General features: G+C 39.4%; 2 long non-coding RNA genes across 2 annotated transcripts; one reads left to right on the top strand and one right to left on the bottom strand.

Annotated features, from left to right (window-relative positions):
- Window positions 1–2,658: 2,658 nt before the first annotated feature.
- Window positions 2,659–3,515, top strand: LOC135247629 (uncharacterized). The gene is made up of 3 exons (XR_010328254.1): window positions 2,659–2,981; window positions 3,136–3,271; window positions 3,385–3,515. It is a non-coding gene; the product is annotated as an uncharacterized LOC135247629 (long non-coding RNA).
- LOC135247627 (uncharacterized) lies at window positions 3,464–7,218 on the bottom strand. Its single transcript, XR_010328253.1, has 3 exons — window positions 4,156–7,218; window positions 3,766–4,059; window positions 3,464–3,577 (listed from the first exon to the last, which is right to left on the bottom strand). It is a non-coding gene; the product is annotated as an uncharacterized LOC135247627 (long non-coding RNA).
- Between the last annotated feature and the right edge of the window lie 15,540 nt (window positions 7,219–22,758).

Genomic DNA, 22,758 nt, shown 5'->3' with positions numbered 1-22,758 from the left:
TTGGATAATTAATTTTCGGAAAGTTAATATTAAACTCATTTTTGCATGCAGATGTGCTACTAGATGCGCACTGTAGTACAACTGTCAATTTGAAAAGCAAAATGTTGGCATAATAAGGCTAAAACTGTGACAGCATGAGCGAAGCGCATTGAAGGGACAGCTTACGAGTGCCTCAGACTACCCTTTTTTAAAGGTATGCCTTTCAGAAGGCATACCTTAGCTAAGGAGGCACTGGGAAACAGCTCAAGACCTAAAGGAAGACCTTAAAGTATACCTTACAATGCACGTAGCGCTAAGGAGACTCTGGGAAACACAGCCCAGAAAGTTAATGATGAACCTGACTCAGCATAGTCATCCCATGGTCAGCGGGCCAGAGGAACAAAGTTCCTGTGTACAGTCGTTACACAGGAAAGCATCTTGTCAGTAGAACCAGAATGAAAAACTATGGAGTACAGAATTACTGTGTTCAAGCATTTCTGTTCTGGTATTCTCAAAGTTGCAGGCTTTTTACAGTTTGTTTTTTAGTTGTTCTTTCAGAGTAATTTGGTTTCCAGTGGGCTTTGATTGCTTTTTATTATTTGATGTATTTCTGGTCAAATTTCAGATCGCTCGGAGCCAATTCTTTATATAGATCTTTGAAGTGTTTTTTTCTCTCTCATATTTTCTATGGCTAATGCATAAGCATTTCACAATATCTGCTTTGTAAGCCTGGGTTTTGTGATTGATGATGTTTCAGATTTGCTAGTTATTTTAATTCATTCCTATTACTCACACAGAATTTAAGCCCTGATTTACTTGATTTTATTTTGGTAAACATTATACACAAAAAATATTGAGTCAATTTTAAAGCTTTGAAATCATGTTACATTTACATTACAAATTCAATAAGTGTAACTGATAACTGAATTTGAGTTGGATCTGATTAATTAAAGTTGGTACTATGAAAAATAAAACTGAGTAGACACTTTAGAAAACCTGAGTACATCCAAATCAGTATGTTACTTTTTTCTGGATGAGCCAAATTTACTGCAATATCTCTTCAGATCTATATACCTATATACCGTCTGCTGTCTGTCCTGGCCCCTCGCTGGTGGAATGACCTCCCCGTGATGGTCAGAACAGCAGAGAATCTCACCACTTTCAAACGCAGACTGAAGACTCATCTCTTCAGGCTGCACCTCTCCCCACCCCTCCCTAGCCTATAGTTCAGCTCACTGTACCTAGCTAGGATAATTTGATTATGTTAGTGTATCTGGCAGGATTGTTTTTGTCTGATTAGGTGTGATTAGATGTGATTCCAGTGCTAGTTTGTACTTGGTAGGATTCTTGCTTGCTGAACAAGCTTACTCTACAGGGTTGGAGTCCTGATCGATGTGGTCACTTCTGGCACTACGATCCTTACTTCACTCTAGTGTTTCTTTTGCACCTCTACATCATGAACCTATGCACTTGTTGTACGTCGCTCTGGATAAGAGCGTCTGATAAATGCCTATAATGTAATGTAATGTAATGTAATATACCTATAACATTCAAACAATTTGGACAAAAGGCACTGCTCTTTTCTTACATAGGGAGTACCTCTCCAACAATAATTGAACTTTTTAGTGGCAAGAGAAGTGTTTCTGTTAAGTACAATGGAATGTGGCCCTTCCCACACAGCAAACATGGAGTGAATTCACCTTTAACTCAATAACTATCTACAATGAAGATACTGCTAAGCACCCTTTACTACTGTAATACTTGAACATTTTTAGCAACTGTAACAATATTTATTTTGCAACATGAGTCTGAATCTTGTGGCGCCATCTAGAACTCTGGGAAAGTGGGTGGCGTTAACTCTAGAACTGTAGCGGATATTTTTTTTTCTTAAGTTGTTCTTCAGGACAAATTATCTTGATTTGAAATGACAAACAATTTCTAATAACATAATATATACCTGTCTATACTGTTTCTTACATCAAATAGTATAGACAACATCCTCTTCTGGTGGATCAGGCCCCTTGGGTTCATACGTATATAGTATGGCCTCACCATATAAATATTACCAGTCCCACTTTCCACTCCAATGATGGTAGTAGCTTCATTGGCAGCAGAGAAGTACAATGTACAATCTAGCAATCACAGCTTTGCACATGTGTTCATGTGTGATGTTTTTGACTCATTTGTATATCAATGGAATGCCCACACCATCCTGAAAAGCAGGCCTGGATCAGAGACAGGGCTGTTGAAAGTAAAGCAGTTTTCAAGGTTGATTTTTGTTCATGTTAACTGTGCCATGTAGTTCATGCAACACACACCTCTAGCATACCATGAAAATGACATGATTCAGGATCAGGTTTCTTTTAGATGTCTTTTTTTTGTTTTGTTTTATGTTGTATTGTAGTTGATAATGTAGTTTAGGGGCCATATGTATCAAACATCTTAATAACTTAAGATACACTTAAGAATCTGATAAGAGCTTACTTTGGAGTGAAATCATTCTTCGCTTAAAGTGGTCGGTAAAACATAGTTATCAAGCAGCTCACACTTTCTCATAGGTAAGTCTTGAGACATTCTCGAGAGTAACGCAAAGTGTGTTTCTGCGACAGTCACAGGTGCTCAATCAGCTTTTGGGAAATCTGTGTTCTATTGATGTGTCAACAGAAGTTTTCAATAAAGTTAAACACACCCTCGTTATGAAAGCTCCCTTGTTGTCTAATGTTAGTATAAGCAAAATGGATGTGAAAAGAAAGCCGAATTGGACTGTGGAAGAAACGGTGATGTTGGTAGAGGAGGTGGAGGCAAAGAAGGAAATAATTAAGGGAAAATTTAGCCCCACACTTACAAGTCGACACAAAAAAGAAGTTTGGAAGCAGATCGCAGACAGCATTAATGCGAGCTTCTCCTCCACCATTCGGAGGAATGCAAAAAGAAATGGCACAATGTTTTGTCCAAAGCGCGTCAGGAAATCTCCGCTTTCATGAAGGCAACTTCTGGCACTGGTTCGTAGTCTACGTTATTTATGTATCTATTTGTTTATTTATTTATTTATCTACTTACTTATGAGACACGTTTGTTACATATTGCTGATTTATTTATTTATTTATTATCCTTTATTTAGGGTGAACATTAATGTAGTTATATTTTTTTATTCAGGTGGAGGTCCTGCGCCTAAACCTTTAAGTGCAGTGGCAGAAGTAGTTCTCCGCATCCTCTGAGAAAATAATGCCACAATCAGTGGAGTGGGCGACTGTCAGGATGCTGCACTATTCAAACTGCAGACCGTAGTAAGGTTGGCATGCTATTATAAAAGAACTGTAGCTCAATACTCAATATTTATTTTATTGATACAAATGCATATTCACAAGAATCAACTAACTTAACAAAATGAATTCTGTTTTTCAGTAATGCAGATGAAAACACCATTTCATCCCCTCATGAGCTGCCTGTAGAGGAACTCCCAGCTGCAACAGCACTGCTTCCAGGCCCATCTGGCATTCCCTCTCCAGCAGCAGGCCCAGAACCCCTGCTCCCTGAGCCCCCACTGGCCACTGCCACTCCACGGCTCAATCCGGACGAGGTGGAGGACATGGATGCACTGCAGAGAGAAGAGTTGCGGATGAGCATAAAAGTTTTAAGGCTGAAGGAGCATTTTTATGAACTAAAAATAAAAAAAGATGAAATCTTGCCTATTGCTGTCTTTTTTTTTAAAATCCACTCAGCACTTATAATCAATAGATTGGGGGCGGGAGTGTGACAGGAGCAAAATAAAAATGTATTTCTTACCCAAAATGAAAGTTGGCAAAGTGCTGCCTAAACACAGTGGCATCAGAGGCAAATGGGAAGCTAGGAGGGTGGTCGTCATCATCATCATCATCATCATTATCATTATTATGATCTCCCTCATCAGGGGGGAGAGGAATGTTGCACATTATGCATATTTTATGCAAGACTGCACATGCCATTATAATATTGCTGGCCTTCTGTGGTGTTTGGCGGATTTCCCCATGAAGGACATGGAACCGGCGTTTCCATTAGCCGATGCCCCTCTCCACAACACTTCAGGTGCATTGGTGAGCCCTGAAAAGTCCAATTATGTTTAGATGACCGTCAAAAATAACTCTATAATGGTGAGATGATTCATTATTACAATTCACAGGCTTAGTTAATTTGTACCTGTTGTAATTTTCTTGGGCCCCTGGTTGTGGTCTTGGGAATGGTGTGAGAAGCCAGCGTCGTTTTGGGTAGCCTTTATCTCCAAGGAGATGGCACCCAGGTGGAACAATGTTCCTTTCAAACAGCTGTTGCAATCCACTTTCATTCAGGATGCGTGCGTCATGGGTAGATCCTGGCCACTTGGACACAACATCAACAGTCTCTTCATCTACGCTGGGAGCAATTATACGGATGTGGGTGCCATCAATTACTCCAACCAACCCCGGGAAGCCTGCTAGATGCATGAATGCAGCTTGCTTCTGGCAGATTAACAGAGGAGAGGCTGGAAATTCTATAAACCTCCTCACTATGTGAGGTGCTGCAAGGGCTGACACAGTTTTTGCCACTACCCTGCTGATGGTGGATTGTGATGGTCCCAAATCATCAATATTGCATAACTGCATTTTTCCTGTGGCTAGGAAGCGCAGCGTTAAAATGCCTTGCATCTCTACCGTAATTACGCTACTTCTCAAAGTTGATGGTGATATTACATCCCGCACAAGATCGGTGACAAAGATGATTCCCTGATGATCTAAGCGATAACGTTTGATTAACTGTGCATCATCAAACATTTGTAAAACATTCTTCCTGTCTCGGAAGGTGCGTGCACGTCTCCGTCCTCGCACCTCAGGCCATCTTGCCTACTCCTAGCCAAATTAAGAGAGCCCCAGAGGTCTCTTAAATACCTGACAGGTTAAGAGTATTCTTAAGTCAAGAGAAATTTGATAAATCACTTTTATTCTTAAATCTGAGTGTAGGAGTAAAAGTCACCCATTCTTAGACTTAAGTTACACTTGAGACTCATTTTTTACTTTGACCGGCTTGATACATACGGCCCCAGGTCTATCTTCTTTGTTCTTATCTTGTTTACTTTTACAATTTAGATATCCAGCCCATTAGCTTTGCTTGCTAATTTATGCTATTTTTTGTTTTGACTGTCTTATAGTTTTTTTCTCAGTCTTATGCTATTATTTAGATTCTGTACTAGTTCACTACTCTTATCTTTGGTCTTGTGTTGTTCAATAGGAATTTGTTGCAGCAAGAACTCCAAGTTTTTTAAGCCCTTCTGTAGCACCACTTTTTTAACACAAACCTGAAAATGACAAACCCAAAATAAAATAGTTACTTGAACCCTTTTGACTACAAGCATAATCCTAGTTTCCTCTGAAAGGTAACCCTCAGGAGTTTGTTTTTTAAGAGTAAGAATTACTCTAAATATTGCTGAAACAATGTAACAGATGCTCAAACACAGTGGAAGCGGAAGTTTTTGTTTTCTCACCTAAAAGCTTTTTATTGGATACAAATGCTGGTGGGTGTGTCTGGTGGGATTAAAAACACAATGCAGCCACAGCCACAATGCTGGACAAATCCTAATTCAAATTTGATGACAATGCAACCACTAAAGGTCAGTAATTAACATAACATAACATAATGACGAGAACATGCCGTTCAGCCCAACAATACTCACCATTTTCCTAACTACATTAGTGCACTGATTCCCTACAGACTAGATAGTATCTAACACTGCATTAAGCCTAGTCTTGAAAATACCCATAGTTTCTGCCTCTACCATGTGACCTGGCAGGCTATTCCACACATTGACTACTCTGTGTGAAAAAATCCTTCCTAATGGCTGTATGGAATCTACCTTTTGTATCATCTGCAAATTTGAGTAATGTACTTTCTATGTCCCTGTCGAGGTCATTGATATAAATGAGGAAGAGCAGTGGTCCCAGCACCGATCTTTGTGGGACTCCACCTCTAACAGCTTTCTGCTCAGATCATATCCCTCCTACTACTACTCTTTGTGTTCTACCCTGTAGCCAGTTCCGAATCTACTCTGAAATACATCCTCTAATTTCTACTGTCTTAATTTTACTAACAAGTCTCTCATGTGGTACCTTATCAAATGCCTTTTTGAAATCTAAGTAGATAATATTATACGCCTTGCTATAATCAAAACACTTGGTAGCTTCTTCAAAAAATACCAGAATGTTTGTCAGACATGACCTTCCCTTACGAAAACCATGCTGGCTATCCCTTAGGATGTTGCTATTTTCAAGAAATACTTCCAACGTGTCTCTAATGATAGATTCCAGTATTTTACATATTATGCAAGTTAAACTTACAGGCCTGTAGTTTCTGGGATCAGTACGGTCCCCTTTCTTATATATTGGTATTATACTACCACGCTTCCAGTCCTCAGGTATTTCTCCAGTTTCTAAGGACTGTCTAAAAATACCTGCCAGTGGTATATGGGTATATGCCATCAGGGCCTGCTGCCTTGTTTGTCTTTAGTTATTTCAATATCTGATAAGACTTAAGAGTACTGAATATGTCTTCCAGTCTATTAGTAATCTCTTCTCTAGTAAAACTCTCAACAAAATAACTATTTAAGGCATCAGCAATATCTTTATTCTTAGAAAGCAATGCTCCTTCTTCATTTCTGATGCACCTGATATCCTCTTTGACTTTGCTTTTCCTACTACAGTATTGAAAGAAATGTTTAGGATTACATTTTGCATCTACAGCAATTTGCATTTCAAAGAGCTCTTGGCTTCCCGTAGTTCTTTTTTAACCATAGCACGCACATTACAATATTCAGCCGTTACTCTTAGTGCTGTCATTTGTATATGTTACCGAGCCGTCACTACGTTTTGACTGATAGACACACCTCCACTTCCTACTTAGCGTCTTATTATTGAATAATTATTTGCAGCTCATTATACCTAAAGGAGTGGTCCGTAAATTATCTCATTTACTATCTCACGCATATATCGCCTGAAAGCATTTGTCATACTGGAAGCTAGTTCCTGTTTTGATTTCGGTCCAGGTGCCAACCTTGTTTTTCGTCTCCCAGAGCTGCAACGATCGGCAGATGTAAACATGACTCCCGTTTGAGGTACACTTGTTTTATTTACTGAACTGTTTGGGTAATGGATAAATGTTTAAATAATGGATTTAACTACTTTTAATTTTACTCAAATACATCATTGTGAATGAGTGTTTTTGAACTAACATTTTTTCATTTTTTCTTCATAGCCTTCCTCCCCCCCCCCCTTCACAGCAATAAATAAATTGATACTTATGTTTTGAACTTGAAATCACGTCTCTGTTCCTCTTTTACAAACTTGCCTGAGTTGGTTAACCTTGTGTGACAAGTGTTCACAACTAGTTCCTTGGGTGAAATCCCCAAGGTGGCATAGTCAAACTACTTAATCTCTGTGCTCTAGCTGGCCTGGTCACACCTCAAACACGTTTTCAACGTACAAAAATGCCAAGTTACTCACAAGACTTACACCGTCTAACTCATTCATTCAAACTGGCAAAATCTAGGCCTGCCATTACACGTATCAATATCATCTTGCCTCAGTGAAATTAAACTGTATTCCAAAGCAATGCTACCCAATATTTCCTCAATTCTTTCAAGTCACTTAGCCCTGTGTGTATAAGCATGCAGTACATGGACAGGCCAAACATGTGTGTGGATGGGTTTGTGAGTCAAGATTGATTCAATAGGCGTGTATGTCCAATTTGTATTGGTATGTATTTCGCTGCCCAGCCTTTCTGTTGCGTGAATGATTGTATGTTTCTTGGTATAAATGTCTGTTCGTAAATGTGAATGTAACATGCTGCGAGGGAAATGTCCCCACGGGGATAAGGAAGTTTTATTTATGTACAATATATATTTTACATGTAGTAGTTATTGTAAGTAGCAAATATAGAACTTGTACATTTAGTAAAATGAAGTTGACAAGCAAGTATAAACTCGTTTTCTGGAGGAATATGCTTCCTGTAGTTATTCACCAGCAGTTTTGTACATTAATTTAAATGTGTTGCATGAGGCAAATAGAAATATTTGACACTTTGATCTGACAAAGTTTCAATGACATTGTAAAATGGTGAGATTAAAAAACACGGGCCAAGTGACTTGAAACAATTGAGGAAACATTTGGTAGCATTGCTTTGGAATACAGCTTAATTTCAGCGAGGCAAGAGCCTATATTGTTTGTAGTACAGTAACTTGGTGTCATTTTGATATCAATATGTTTAATTGCAGGCCTAGATTTTGCTAGTTTGAATGAATGAGTTACAGACAGTGTATGTCTTGTATGTGTGAGTGACTTGGCATTTTTGTACATTTTTGTTTCTCATTTTGAGAGTGAGAAATGCGAAGTGACCCTTTAAGAAACAGTTGTGGATTATGGCTATCCTTGTGTGAATTTTGTACGGTCTGATGAGCATGTACCATTTAGCACTTTCGCTTTTATATATATGTAAAACAGTGGCTGTGACAAAGGGTGCAGTGGCGTAAGTATAAACGCATCAGAAACTCAGCTGAAATATGGCCAGTGTATGTACTCACGGATTTGACTGCCATTCAACGAGCCTTGATTGACAAAATTATCAGCAAGCCTGTAGAATTAGAGCTTCCTAGGTTGCAACTTGTGTACCCTTCTGTCCTGCTCCACTTTGTTATTTTGTGGAGATGCACTTTTAGTGTTTGTAAGGTTTATAAGGCATTTTGATAGGCTTAACTGCAGGTAGCAGTCCTCTTCGCTGTTTTGCTAAACTAGATCAGTGACCTTATGTGAGAATTGGAATTAATAGAACCGGAAGACTTGATAGTGGAGAATAGGAGCAGATGCATATGTCCCAGCAAGCTTTGCATATGATAAAATAACAATAGTACGAGAGAAATGAGAAATGATGAAATTGAGTTGTTGAAACTATGTTTTTAGCAGAATGGGCATGTAGGTGAAGGTTGACATGATCACAGACTATAGTGCAAACTAAATGAAGTGACCATGATCGAGCTGAGTTTCCTTATCGAACGATATATATAACAGACGGTATAAAGCATCAGTTGTTCAAGTGGTGGGTAAAGTAACGTGTGATAATGTGGAGGAACTCTATTGCGCTGATGTGCTTTTCTCATGTTCAGTACTAGTAGTTTTAATTATGATTGAGTCATGATTTCAAATGTAATGTTTTAATGGGGAGTTGCAGACCGTACATACGTTGTTGTATGGCTAGATAGAGAACAGGGCGAGGTAACATGAATGTAGAAATAAGGCGTTTGTTGATAAGAACATTTTCTACAGTAGCCAAGTGAAGAAATATAGTTAGCACAAATGGCACAGTGGTCAACTGGTGTAACTTCTTAAGAAAATCAATACATTTGCTGTCATGAAATGCATATGAGTGGCCGTGAGTGACTTTTGGTAAAGCAAATATAAGCGTAAGAAAACGTTAGTGTAAAATATGAAAATATGTGCCTGAGAGCGAGGCGGGATTCGATCCTTCAACCTCAGGCTTACCAGTCCGTGACTTTTTTAGTGCACCACCATGACGTAGCTATACAATGCGTGAAATTTCATGGTCAAACCTGTCCGTGGTTTTAAAGAACAACACAGGCCAGTAAGCACAGCCGAGCTCCAGTTGAATCCATATGGCCTGGCGATATTGTAGCCTATTAAGTGAACGTGCAGACGGTATGTCATAATGCAGTGTGTACGTTCGGTGAACGCCGGGTAGATGTGCTGCAAAGGAAAATTGTTGAGAATTATTATTGACCAAAAAAGCAGGTTAAAGACATTTGTTCCTGGTTGGGCTTGAACCGGCGACTTCATGATCCGTAGATAGTGAGACTTTCCACTGTTAAAACTAGGGAATTTCTTGGGTGATAATAGAAGAGCTCATGTTGAATCCATATGGCTTTGCAATTTTATAGCCGGTTAACTGAACGTGTAGATGATACGACCCCATGTTCCATAGAAAGTAACCCTGACCATTAGGCCACGAACAGGCTTTGTTCATCTACTGGGGGGAGCGCTTCTTCAATGTACTTTTCCTTACCTTTGGAATAAATTTACTTTGTGCCTCAAGAATAGCCCTTTTGAACCTACCCCACTTTTCATTCATAGTCTTGCAGTTAAGAAGTTTCACCCAGTCAATATTACTTACATTTTCTCCATCTTGTTGAAATTAGCCCTCTTGTGGGTTGATTGACATACTGTGCCAAAAAAGGTTATTTATAACATTTAAAAATTCTTCCTCACTTTTTCCTTGTGCTGTCATCATTTCCCAATTAATAGCAGGTTAATTGAAGTCACCCATAATAATAGTCACACAGTCCTGACAAGCTTGTTTTATTTTTCCAAGAGCATTGAGTTCACTCTACTGTCTGAAGCTGGTGGCCTACACACTCCTACCGTAAGGCCCTTTTCATGTTCCCCTATGAGCTTTAGCCAAATATCCTCACTAGGCACAAGCTGGTCAATTTCTGGAATTTTCTGCACATTAACAGAGTAGTGTCGCTTTTCTTTTCTGGTGCCGCGGAATATGCCACTAACATAATTTTATTAATCGTGGTTGCAGTAACAACATTATCAACAAAAACAGCCTTTTAATTACAATAATAAACACACTGCACCCCCTTGAACTATCAATCACAAGTTGACAACATGATGGAATAAACACTGCCTGCTATCATGACGTGATACATGTAACCAATGCATGATAGCATGCATGATATCATACGCACTATCCTCCAAGACTGTCTAAAGCATCTAGGTCAGTGGTCTCCAAACCTGGTCCTGGAGAGCTACCGGGTCTGCTGGTTTTCATAGTGACTCTGCACTTCTTGAATCAATTAGAGCAGTTGATTACACAGTTAACTCAACTCACCTGGTGTCTTGGGTCTCAAAATTTGGTGCTGATTTTAAGGTGAAAACAAAAACCAGCAGACCCTGTAGCTCTCCAGGACCAGGGTTGGAGACCACTGGTCTAGGTCTGCCTTTGAGTTGCAGCTGCAAAATGAGTCAAAAGGACAAAATTATCAGGCGCACAAGGCAGGAAGTGGCGCAAAGAAGAGAAGCAGAATAAAGAACAATATAGAGGTAAGAATCACCACGACTGTGCGCATCATTAATGTTTAGTTATTTTCGATTAGCTTTTCTTCAAAAAAGACTAACTAGCCAGCTAGTTAGTTAGCCGGCTAACGTCAGCAGATGGAAGACCTGTTATCAGCTGATTGATAGAATTTCAGACCTGCCAACCTGCTCGCATTTTGTGCACCAACCACGCAATTCTTGGTCAAAATACGCAGGTACGAAATGCCAGCTGAAACTACGCAAAAATAAATAAATAAATAAATTATATATAAAATATATAATATATATATATATATATATATATATATATATATATATATATATATATATATTGTAATTTAATTACGGAAAACAACCAATTAATACAAAACAATACCGTACATTTATTCGGTATTTAAACTACATCACTCGGATTGAACCAGATGCTACGACCTTGTGCTTGTGGTTCTGTAACCCCTCCCCAACCCACTCAACATCCACTGATACGCGGTGGTACTTTATTATCCACCGAGGGGTAACGCTGCATTGCTGAGATAAAATGGGAAGTGGGGAGTAATAATCAAGCACAAAAATGTGGCCGTAATGTTAACATATAAATCGGTAAATCATGTTTGGTAACTTTACGAGATGATGCATTTCAAGGGGTATATCCTAATGAGATAAATTTGTGTATATAGTTAGCCGTAGTAGTAGCTCGCATGCGATTTAGTCTGGTTACGAGACGTGTGAATAACTGATGGAGTAATTTAACTGCAGTAACTCAAACGCTACGGAGACTCCCTGTTCAAACTTTGAATCGTGCACGCTCTTTTGGAGCAAAGTGAGCATTGCAAAGGTGTTTGACTATAGACTGCTAACGTAGCAAATAATTCATATTATTGCACCCAGTCACCCGATCAGCCTTGCAGTTAGAAAATAATCATGACGTCGGATGACAAGGATACTAACAAGGAGAGAGAGAGCAGCAGACCTACTAAAAAGAAGCGAGTCCATGCCTCCCAGAAGTTCCTCGCAAAATATCAGGAGCAATAACCGTGCTTCCGCCCCTCAAAACTTCCGCACTATGCATTTTGCACATTGCGCAATTATGATTTTGACATTAGCCACCAAGGAGCTTCAGGTAATAATTTGGCTAAACCTCTAGTTACAAAAGCCTACATTCCTAGATAATTTTTCAATTGAATACTATTTTTTCATTAGGCCTATATGATGTGTGCCTATATAAGCTGATTCAATTATTTAATTGTTAAATAAAAATGGAAATCATGAACAGAAACTTGGTTTTATTCATAATTGATAGTGTTTTACATCACAACATAAGCTTTTTTTTACATTACAACATAGGTTTCTGTAAATACTTGAAAATGAAAACATATGTTACAATATACAACACAAATTATTTCAATTTTTATTAAATAAGTGAATGCAATTCACTTGTAGTTATCAGTTTGTATAAGCACATATATCATATAATGAAATATTAATCATGAAAAAAAATTTTAAGCAGGTGTACTCAAACTTTTGACTTGAAAGTATATCATAATATAGCCCAGTGCAGTGCAAGCAATATTTTAGAATCAGGTAAAATTATACAATTTTGCCTGATCACTTTAACAGTCAAAACTAGAATGATGAAGAAAGGCTTGTGTGTGCGTGCAAAGTGAAGTGGTGCGAAAGCATGTGAACTAAGCGTTACACTGACTAGTGTGGTTGGCAGGTCTGGAATTTGCATCTGGTAGGAGCCAGCCAGTTTAATTCCACAATAGGCCTACTGCTTACATTGGTTTGTTATGTAAAATCATCACAATATGGTTTTACCTCGTTTGATGATGTGATTGTACTGTACCTTGAGCTAGCTATATAAATATAGCCTATGTTCTTCCAGTTAGCTAGCTAGCAACTAGCTATCTTGTGCATGGTTCATGTAGCCTACAGGGCTTTGCATTCTATGCCATTAAAAAAAACTTTTTCCATGATTACTTTTTTCTAACGCCTGCTTTGCTGCATGCTCTGTAAGATTTTGCCTAGTTAGCTAGCTGTCAGTACAGTAGCCTTTGATTTCAGGCTGTAACCAGTGTCGTCTTTTTTGTCTGCCTGTGTGTGTGTACACAGTGCAAAAGTTCTTGGGAATGAGTGGTAGGCTATTTTACACATGTAGAGTACTTGAAATATAGAATGTATTGCATTTCCTCATGTATTACATATCCATATATGCCAAGCCTATTCATATTGCATTAACATTATTTAACCCTTTTTATTAACTAGTGCGTGTGAGCTATTGAGTGAAGGAACATTTGCATTTGTGTTTGTGTGTGTGAGTGTGTGCCTGTGCATGTCTTTATTTGTTCTATGAAGGCTTCATTTCAGTAGTCTCCATATTCTAAAAATTTCCATCTAATGAAGTATTTACAAGAGACTCCAGCCTCTCCATCCACTTCATCTCAACCATCCCCCAGTGACCAAGGTGACCCAACCTCTCCATCTACCTCATACCAACCAGCTCCCAGTGAACAAGGTGAACCAACCTCTCCATCTACCTCATACTAACCAGCTCCCAATGAACAAGGTGAGCCAACATCTCCATCTACCTCATACCAACCAGCCCCCAGTGACCAAGGTGACCCAACCTCTCCATCTACCTCATACTAACCAGCTCCCAATGAACAAGGTGAGCCAACATCTCCATCTACCTCATACCAACCAGCCCCCAGTGACCAAGGTGACCCAACCTCTCCATCTACCTCATACTAACCAGCTCCCAGTGAACAAGGTGAGCCAACATCTCCATCTACCTCATACCAACCAGCCCCCAGTGACCAAGGTGACCCAACCTCTCCATCTACCTCATACTAACCAGCTCCCAGTGAACAAGGTGAGCCAACCTCTCCATCTACCTCATACCAACCATCTCCCAGTGAATAAGGTGAGCCAACCTCTCCATCTACCTCATACCAACCATCTCCCAGTGAACAAGGTGAGCCAACCTCTCCATCTACCTCTCCTCAGCTTTATTCTGAAAAGATCTCAAGCTCTCTGTCTACTTCTAATTTGACTACGGCTGAAGAGGCCCCTGGCTGCTCATCTCCCTCCACAGAGCCACCAATTGCTGCTGGGAAGACCACAAGAAGTATTTATTATTATTTATAATTAATATGTTATTTATTATATATTGTACTTTACTTTTACTTTAAACATTGTAAAACAATATCATTAAGTAATGTCTTGCATTAAAGTGTTCAGTTAAAAAATGAAGTGGTGTTTAGTGTTGGGCACATATTGGGGGGGTGGGGGTGGGCATCAATGTAAAATCTCCCCCCCCCCACACACACACACACACAGCGAGTGACATTTCATACCTTTTCCAGAAATCTTCTAGGGACAAAAGTTTGCTCCATAGTGCTGATCCAGAATCTGTCCTTAAAAACAGGTAGGATCAAACTGGTGGCGGCTCTACTATACAATATGGATGATAAAGTATGACCCATGACAATAACTTATTTGAAAAAAAAAATCATTTTAATTTATTTTCATATTTTTGATATTTCGTATTTTCGTATGCACACACCTCTTCTGCAACTTGCGTCTGGTACTCACAGCTATGGTTTTAAACACTCCACGCTATGATGGCATTTTAACAGATTGACGAGCATTTTTATATTTTTGTGCATGGTAGGTTTGATCTAAATTCAATTACAGAATATAGCGTTTTTTTGTTTTTTTTCAAAGATAGTATTTCTCAATGTAGTTGTGTCGCCAAGTTAACATGTCTACGCTTGCGGGTCAGGCAGTTTTCACGGTAAGAAGAAATTTTAGGATAGCGTTTCCGATATTGCTTGTGTCGAAAGTGCTGCAATCGAAACAACGATAGATTTACCCAGGAGCCACATCTGTTCAAAATGTAAACAAGTAAGGCATTCTTCACGGTCGGGAAAACATTTATGACAACGTTAGATGCAAGGCACCTAGTAAATGTTGTTGTTGTTTTTTTTAAAAAGTTGCTACGGTCATTAACTAGCATGCATAGCTAGTAACTTAATTATGTTAATTATCAAGAAAATGTCAACAAACGATTGTTAATGTTAAATAGAATAACGTTGGACTTCTAGGACTGGCTGTTGTTTTGTTATTTTAGCTAGCCTGGCCAGTTAACAAACACTGGTAAGCTAATGCTAGCTACATTTATCTAGCCATCTGACTAGCTACAGCGCGCACTTGAAAATAATAGCTAAATTGCACACAAACTATATTCAGATTACGAACAGGTAAATGGATAAACACCTACTTACCGGATTTGGGAGGGTATCTGTACGCTGAATTGGCTTGGATATCAATATCATCAACACCAGCAATTCTCCAGCTGAGTATTGAGCCCATCTTCAGTTTGTTTGACTATTTGTGTGACTATCTGCTTTGCGCAAGGCAGAAAACTAGAGCAGAGGCGGGAAGCACGAGCGCAGAATGACATAGCTACTGTACGTAGGTGTGGAATTGGGCATGTTGAGCTTGAGCTGAACACAAACAAACATCCTCATGGATACATGGAAAGGAAAAAAAATCTTCACGCACTTCAGCCTTTAGATGTCCTCAAATCCTCTCCATTTCACTCGGGCAGCTCATGCACCCCCACCCCCCCAAAAAAATTATTTTTTTATGGATCTGATTCGCGTGGGTCACATTTTAAGGTTGGAAAATCCGGAATTCCAGATTAATCCGGAAAAATCACATCCCTGCCTGGTATTGGAAAATAATGTACTTCGGTGGTGGTTAAGCGACTTCGACTTCGCCTCGGCAGCATCACCATCCCCATCGTACATTATTTTCCAGTAACGGGACAGCCTGTCGTGGTTTATTCCTTACTTGTCACAGTGACCTTGACCTTTGACCACCAAAATCTAATCAGTTCATCCTTGAGTCCAAGTGGACGTTTGTGCCAAATTTGAAGAAATTCCCTCAAGGCAAAAATGTGTTTTGTGAGGTCACAGTGACCTTGACCGTTGACCACCAAAATGTAATCAGTTCATCCTTGAGTCCAAGTGGACGTTTGTGCAAAATTTGAAGAAGTTCCCACAAGGCGTTCCTGAGATATTGCGTTCACGAAAATGGGATGGACGGACAACCCAAAAACATAATGCCTCCAGTCACGGCTGTGCCGTCGCGGAGGCATAAAAACTATATCAAGTTGCTGGTAGCAGTTATAGCCCTTCTAGATTTCAATGGCTGGTGTGGGCCTACTTTGCACAGCTCAGTGGGGCAGCTGCTTTGATATTGCCGCTCTCAGCACAGTTTCTATGTGGAGTTTGGATCTGTATTTTGAATGAGGTAGCAGCTGAGAACCCTGTCTCACACAGGCAGAACGTGGCAAACGGGAGCAGCGTCCTCTGCCTATACATTATGTGGGTGGATTTCTTGTTGCCGGTCCAGAACATGTTTACGGCCTTTTAGAATGAATTCAAGTCTTAGTGTGGAACCTGATGTCCTGTCAACAAACTGTTCCTGTTTTGCAGAGCTGACCTCAGAAGGTGTTGCAGTAAAATCCGGGCATATTGCTCACAATTGTCCACAGAGATGTATTCGTGGAGATGCTTTCTCAGAGCCTCTGCATTCTTCAGCTTGTTTATTTTAATTAAAGCCTTCAGATCAGTAATTAAGTACTATCCCTGCTCCAGTCTCCTACTCCACATCTTCAGTTTCCTAGTGAAGGAGCTGATTCTGTCTGTCAGCTGGGGGAAGGTATATTAGGGCCCTGCAGCTGCGCATTCAACTTTGTCACTGAATTAAAACATTTGTCAAAAAATGTCACGGAGACAGTCCAGTGTCATGAGTGTCCTGCTCCAGATACATTTGGATCTAATTTCTCAAATACCCTGGTAAGTAGCTTTTTGCAGGAGAACCACTGACTCACAATGCAATAATACAGTGTTGTACTCGGCGGATGCCTTCAAATAGAGTGGATAAAAAGTTAAGCTTAGAATGGTCTGGTTTTGATGTAGTTTACTGTGGTGATGATGTCATTAACAGTATTGTTAAGCTTGAGACTGAGCTGCCCTGATTCCAGTTCTTCTCTTCGGATTATGCAGTGCGTCCACTGTGCATTTGATGCGAACACTAGTAGCCCTTCATGTTTCCCAGCCATAGATCACGCTCCATCTGAACAGATGTTCACAGTCTTTCCATTTCAAACCTGCCTCTTTCACACTAATGTCAGTGTGTTTGAACAGTTCATCAGCTGTTGCTCTGTTGGATACACATTTACGAAAAAGCCAATCCTCATTGTATTCCTCATTGTCAACATGTTTCAAATAAGCAATCAACAGACAGTTTTTTATTACCGTCATTAGCTTCATCCATCTGCAGAGAGAAGCACTTGTCTTTTATGTACTCAATTACCTTCTCCTCCAAGTCCGTAGAAATTTCTTCAATTCATAATCTAGAAACGGCTGTTAGACAGCAGGACGACTTTAATTTTGAGGCGCTTGCTTCGTCAGGCAGAGGTGATTCCTATTGCAGCAGGGAGTATCAAATTCTCTCCTGTCGTGTGTGGTTTCTTGCATTGTGCAACCCGGTATGAGACTTTGTACGAGGCTATTGATTTGGGCCTTAGTACTCACTGATGTGGCTTTAACAAAGCAACTCTGCTCTCTACGGCATTTATTCAACTTTATTTGGAAAAAAACTCAACTGGCTTTTCAACTTGACTGGAGCGTGTTGCCTTGAGGCACATGACACAGGTTTTCCCTCCTCTCCGGAGAAAGTATTCGTAAAATCGAAGCCAAGTTGTGGCCCAGTACATTTTGTTTTATGTGCACCTGGTTCAGTCATTGTTTGAGATTGCTTTGCTGCTTTTTGTTTTACCCGTGGTCCTGTCAAGATCCATATTTTGTTTTACTTCTCTCTTTACAAGTGTAGACTACATAAAATTAGAAACCACAAGCAGAACCTTTTTGGCAGTAACTTAGCAACAATTTCCACATTTTATTGTTACCATGTACAACTGATGTTTTTCAATTAAATTTTTATTCAATGCATTTTCCTTCCTCCTCCCAACCTCTCTGCACCCATCCATACAGAACTCCCACAGCCCCCAGGGCTTACATTTCGATAAATACTGCCCTACAGTATATGAAATTTAGTATATCTGACATTCTACAAGTCACCCTGTTTAATTGCAGTGCATTACCCTGTCTAATTCTGGTGTTACCTTGTGTGGAACTGGACACATGGAAATATGTGTTAGGCTGCATTGTCACCAAAAGAAGCTCAATTATCAGCTGCTGATATGCTATTAATAATAATAATAACAATAATAATAATAATAATACATTAAAGAAAAATAAGAATAGGAAGAAGTGCTGTGGAAGATCTGTGATATGAGCATGGCTGTAGGACGTTAAAGAGGAGCCTATGACTACAGGCATTAGCAGTGCCAGGATTAGCCTCAGTCTGTTGGGTTTGTCATTGGCTTAAGCAGAAGCCCCTCAGCAGGATACTCAATTTAGGGACCCCTAAAGTTAATTTTTCAGAATTTAAAAATTTTAACTACCATAAACTGTCATCACTGAAATGAATTATAGAATATGAAAGACATTATTTTTGTGTGAAAGAAACTGGAATGTTTTTCTCACATGGGTCCATATAGGGCATATGTGTGCATGTTCCAGTACATGCATCACAAATTATTTATGTGAATTTGTAAGATGCTATCAATTATTTAATGTGGCTGATAGCATTTCCAGAATATATCCTAGCTAAGCAAAATCTAGATATGTTGAATGCTATGTCAAAGCAGCTCACTTTAAAATAAATCACATGTTCATTGTAACTCTGGCCAATCAGTGGGCTTAAACACACGCACACAGGCACGCACGTAACCATGCATGCACACACTCACACAGACACAAACATTATTCCCAAAACTAACGACACAATACCACAACACAGACCGCACAAACACCACATAAGCTCTGTTGCCTGTGTACAAACAGTCCCTATGTCTGTGACACAAGTATAGCCACATTCCAGCCAGGTCAGTGTGGGAAGCTGTAACAGCTAACTGCTGAACATGGTGCTATGATGTAATTCTGCTGAAAGAAAAGCTCCTGAACACTGAATATCATGCTTATGAATACTGCACACAGCGCAGCTTAATGCAATACTCGTCCATGGGGCTTTATAGCAGTGTTTCAACTGGCTTACCTTCTGCCATAGACACAATGGCCTGTACCATGACACGATCCTGCATCAATAACTCAGTTATTGCTTATGACATCCTAACAACCCTGCAAGGTCAAGGCTTAATGTGATTAGATTACAGGCCTCTAATCAGGACGTGTTTAACATCTTTTTCCTCTGCTTCAGAGGCCCATTATTACATTTCTGAAAGCTGTGTATCTATTTTTTTTATAATTAATTTTTGTTCATAATTCTCTTTTATATATTATATGAAATATTTTTTGTTCCCCTTTTTCAGTGAATTTTACACAATTAACATTACTTATAAAAGGGTTTAAATGCCTATTATTGTTGTCAATTATTTTGTTTATTTTATTTTATTTTATTCAGCAACCAGCTGGCTCTGTGAGAAGTGTTGTCCTCTGGTGCAATAATTGCACTGCTCAGCTGGTGGACCGCTGAGTGAAAATAAGCAACGGCCCACTACGTTATGTGCCTTGGAGGATTTGAATACTAATTGTCATTTTTCACAAATTGGTGGGGAAAAATTGATGAAAGACTCCAGATAAACAAATTAAAAGGCCTTTAGCTAAACATTTTATTTGTCTTTGTCTTGGGTTCACCTGGGCCCTGTTCAGACCTGGCATTAAAGTCCCTGTTCAGCCTCTCTTTTAGGTGCATGTCCACTGCAGCGTCAAAAGCAGCGTGATTTGACACCTCCCATTCATTTCCTATGGGACAACCGTCAATCTGCCCCGCAATGCATTCTGGTAGCGGCACACTGAAGCGACGGGTAGCAGCGCGATGAAAAAGTTGAGCAGAGCTCAACTTTATGCAAATGAATCTGTCGAGCACGTTCCATTGAGCCAATCAGGTGAAGGCTGTGCTGCTGTTTCTTCAGCTGACTAGCCAAAATCTTGTTCGTTAAAAAAAGTTCCGCGCATTTTGAGGATGGAGGAAAAACGGATAATTTCTGTACCTGCATTCCCGGTGTTATACAACGTAGAGAGCAGCTATTACTAGCTTCTTGTGGCGGTCCATAGCGGGTTTGAGATATATTGTCATGTTATCTGGATTTAAAATCGGCGGCGAATTATCCGGTTTGATATACGATAGCTAGCTTGTTAACTAACTCCGCTAGCCCTAACCCAAAAACTTAATTTAAACAAATTAAATCAGTTATACTTAGAGTAACGTTAATTTTATTCTGGTTATTCCACTCCCTTGCAAGCTTATTAGACAAAGTAGATTGTGATGCTCCTATATTTATACACGTTGCATGAACGGGAACTGTACTGACTGAAAGCTTGTAATTCCCACTTTAAAATGATGCAACAGTGAGTTTCTTGAGTAAAAACAGTTTATTTGTAGTGAAATACGTGAACATGTTGTGATTTACAGCAATGCATAATTTAGACATTTTGGGTAGATTTGGAGACGCTGGGTACACTGCTTAGTTTTTGCTTCATAGATCTTTAGTAGTTCTACATATCCACCCTTCGATTTTATGAACTTGTGGTCAAGAAGTTTTGATCCAGGACATATACTTACGTATACTTTAACCTGCCGTATATATGCAATCTCTCAGTATTTCATTGCGAACTAAAAAAGAGCAAATTCATTTTAGATTTTTTGCCTAGACGGTTGCATTTGTGGCACTTTATTTCTTCCAAAAATGAAGTGTAAATGATAAAGGTCATTAAGCCTAAGTGTGTGTAAATGGTACAAATGTCTTGCTTCATTAAAGCCATTTTTCAAGTCTCTGTGGTGTTCACATCTGGAGTTATGAAGCTTTAAATAGGGTACCCCCTAAATGGGCAAGGATTGGCAAGACTTGGCATGTGCGCTAAGCATCAAAGCTATCTAGGATTCCCTGGTTGGGTTAGTTAGCTACGTTGTGTTTCATTTCAATGTTAGCAGCAGACCCCGACATCGATTTGTAATGGGTTTGAAGAATTGTGAATACTATGGCTTTAGCACTTCGTAGCGCACAGTCCTGACATACATATATTCATACTGGGTGAGTGTTTTGGCCACCGCACATTGGTCAATGCAAATTAGAAACATTCGTGACGTCACGAATTTGGTCTCAGAACCACCAATACCAAATACTCCACCAGGCCGCAATGTCGAGCATTGTATAGTTTTTTAGGAATAAATATCCAGTTCATTACATACATGTATGAAATACATTTAACATCAATGTGTAAGTAACCGTGTAGTCTTTGATCATAATATAAGCATTTTAAAATCATGATTTTGACTGCACAGGGTCTTTAAAATGCATCTTGGGTGATCCGATCACAAGTGGACAGCTCTAACTACAGGTGGGAATGTACCCAAGACGCATTGAGATCCGATCACTCAGACCACATTCAAAGGTGGTCTGGGTCACATTCTTTTAGCAGTGTGTACGCAAGTGCGTCGTGGGCCACACTGAAGGACTGCCTAGTCAACTAACGTACTCTGCATAAGCGGAAGTACATACTCATTTGCGTACCAACGGCATCATATTAAAGTGCAAAACAACAACAAGAAGCCACACTGAATAACGAAATAAACGAGACAAAGTTAAAAAAATGATACCATGTCATTCCACAGTCAATATCTGGGACTAAATATTGAATAAATATACAACCTTACCATTGGTTTTACGCATAGAGATGTCCCTTCTGAGGCTGAGCGGTCATATATTGTATTAGACAATCCGTTTGTGAAATATACAGGCATTTGTAATGCCTGGGTACCTTCCAAAATAGCTGTGCGTAATACCACACGTGTTGTTTACGGCGTTGTCGCCCTTTTTAGTACAGTCTGGCTTGATTGACAATTCATTTATTCAGTAGGTGAGAGTATAAGCTTTCTAACGATGTATAACATGTCTAATTTTGCTTTTGGAATAGTGTTTTATAGGTCTGCGTAACCAAAAATATTCTTATCATCGCATTCACTTACGTATTCTCTCTGTGGTAGCAGTAAACGACGCTGCACCTAAAGAAACGTTGTCCACAATTCATCTTTTTTCTTGGAAAACACTATTATTATAGGACTTCTGGGCATAGCTAAGTCATATGTTTGCTGATAGACCTATCTGACATCGTTTTCTGGAGCCAAACAGAAGTGGATAGAACTGTTTCATTTTGGTTGGTTCTCAAATCGCATAAGCTGGCTTTGTCCACAAAGTTTGAAAATTTCAAAAAGCGCAGAGACATATTACGAGTGCGTCAAACATCTTGAGCGATTTGGTTTGCCTGGAACACGCCAAGGAATAGACCCAGTCTGTTTTTGTTTTGATTTTGCCCGCGCGCCAAGGTCTTTGCAAACTTCCTCTTCTTCTTTTAATTTCTGGCAGACTAGGCACAGGTAGTGCATTGCTGCCATAGACTGTATAAAAATATACCGGTTAAAAACATATATATACCAGTTGTTTTTAACCTCCTGCCAGTTAAAAACAACAACGCATTTGGTATTTGCAAACGGAAATGATGTACGTGTTTAT

The sequence above is a fragment of the Anguilla rostrata genome, chromosome 2 (genome assembly GCF_018555375.3).
Source record: "Anguilla rostrata isolate EN2019 chromosome 2, ASM1855537v3, whole genome shotgun sequence".
Classification (NCBI taxonomy): Eukaryota; Metazoa; Chordata; class Actinopteri; order Anguilliformes; family Anguillidae; genus Anguilla; species Anguilla rostrata.
The sequence above is the reverse complement of the archived record's forward strand: the minus strand, read 5'-3'. Positions and strand labels throughout refer to the sequence as shown.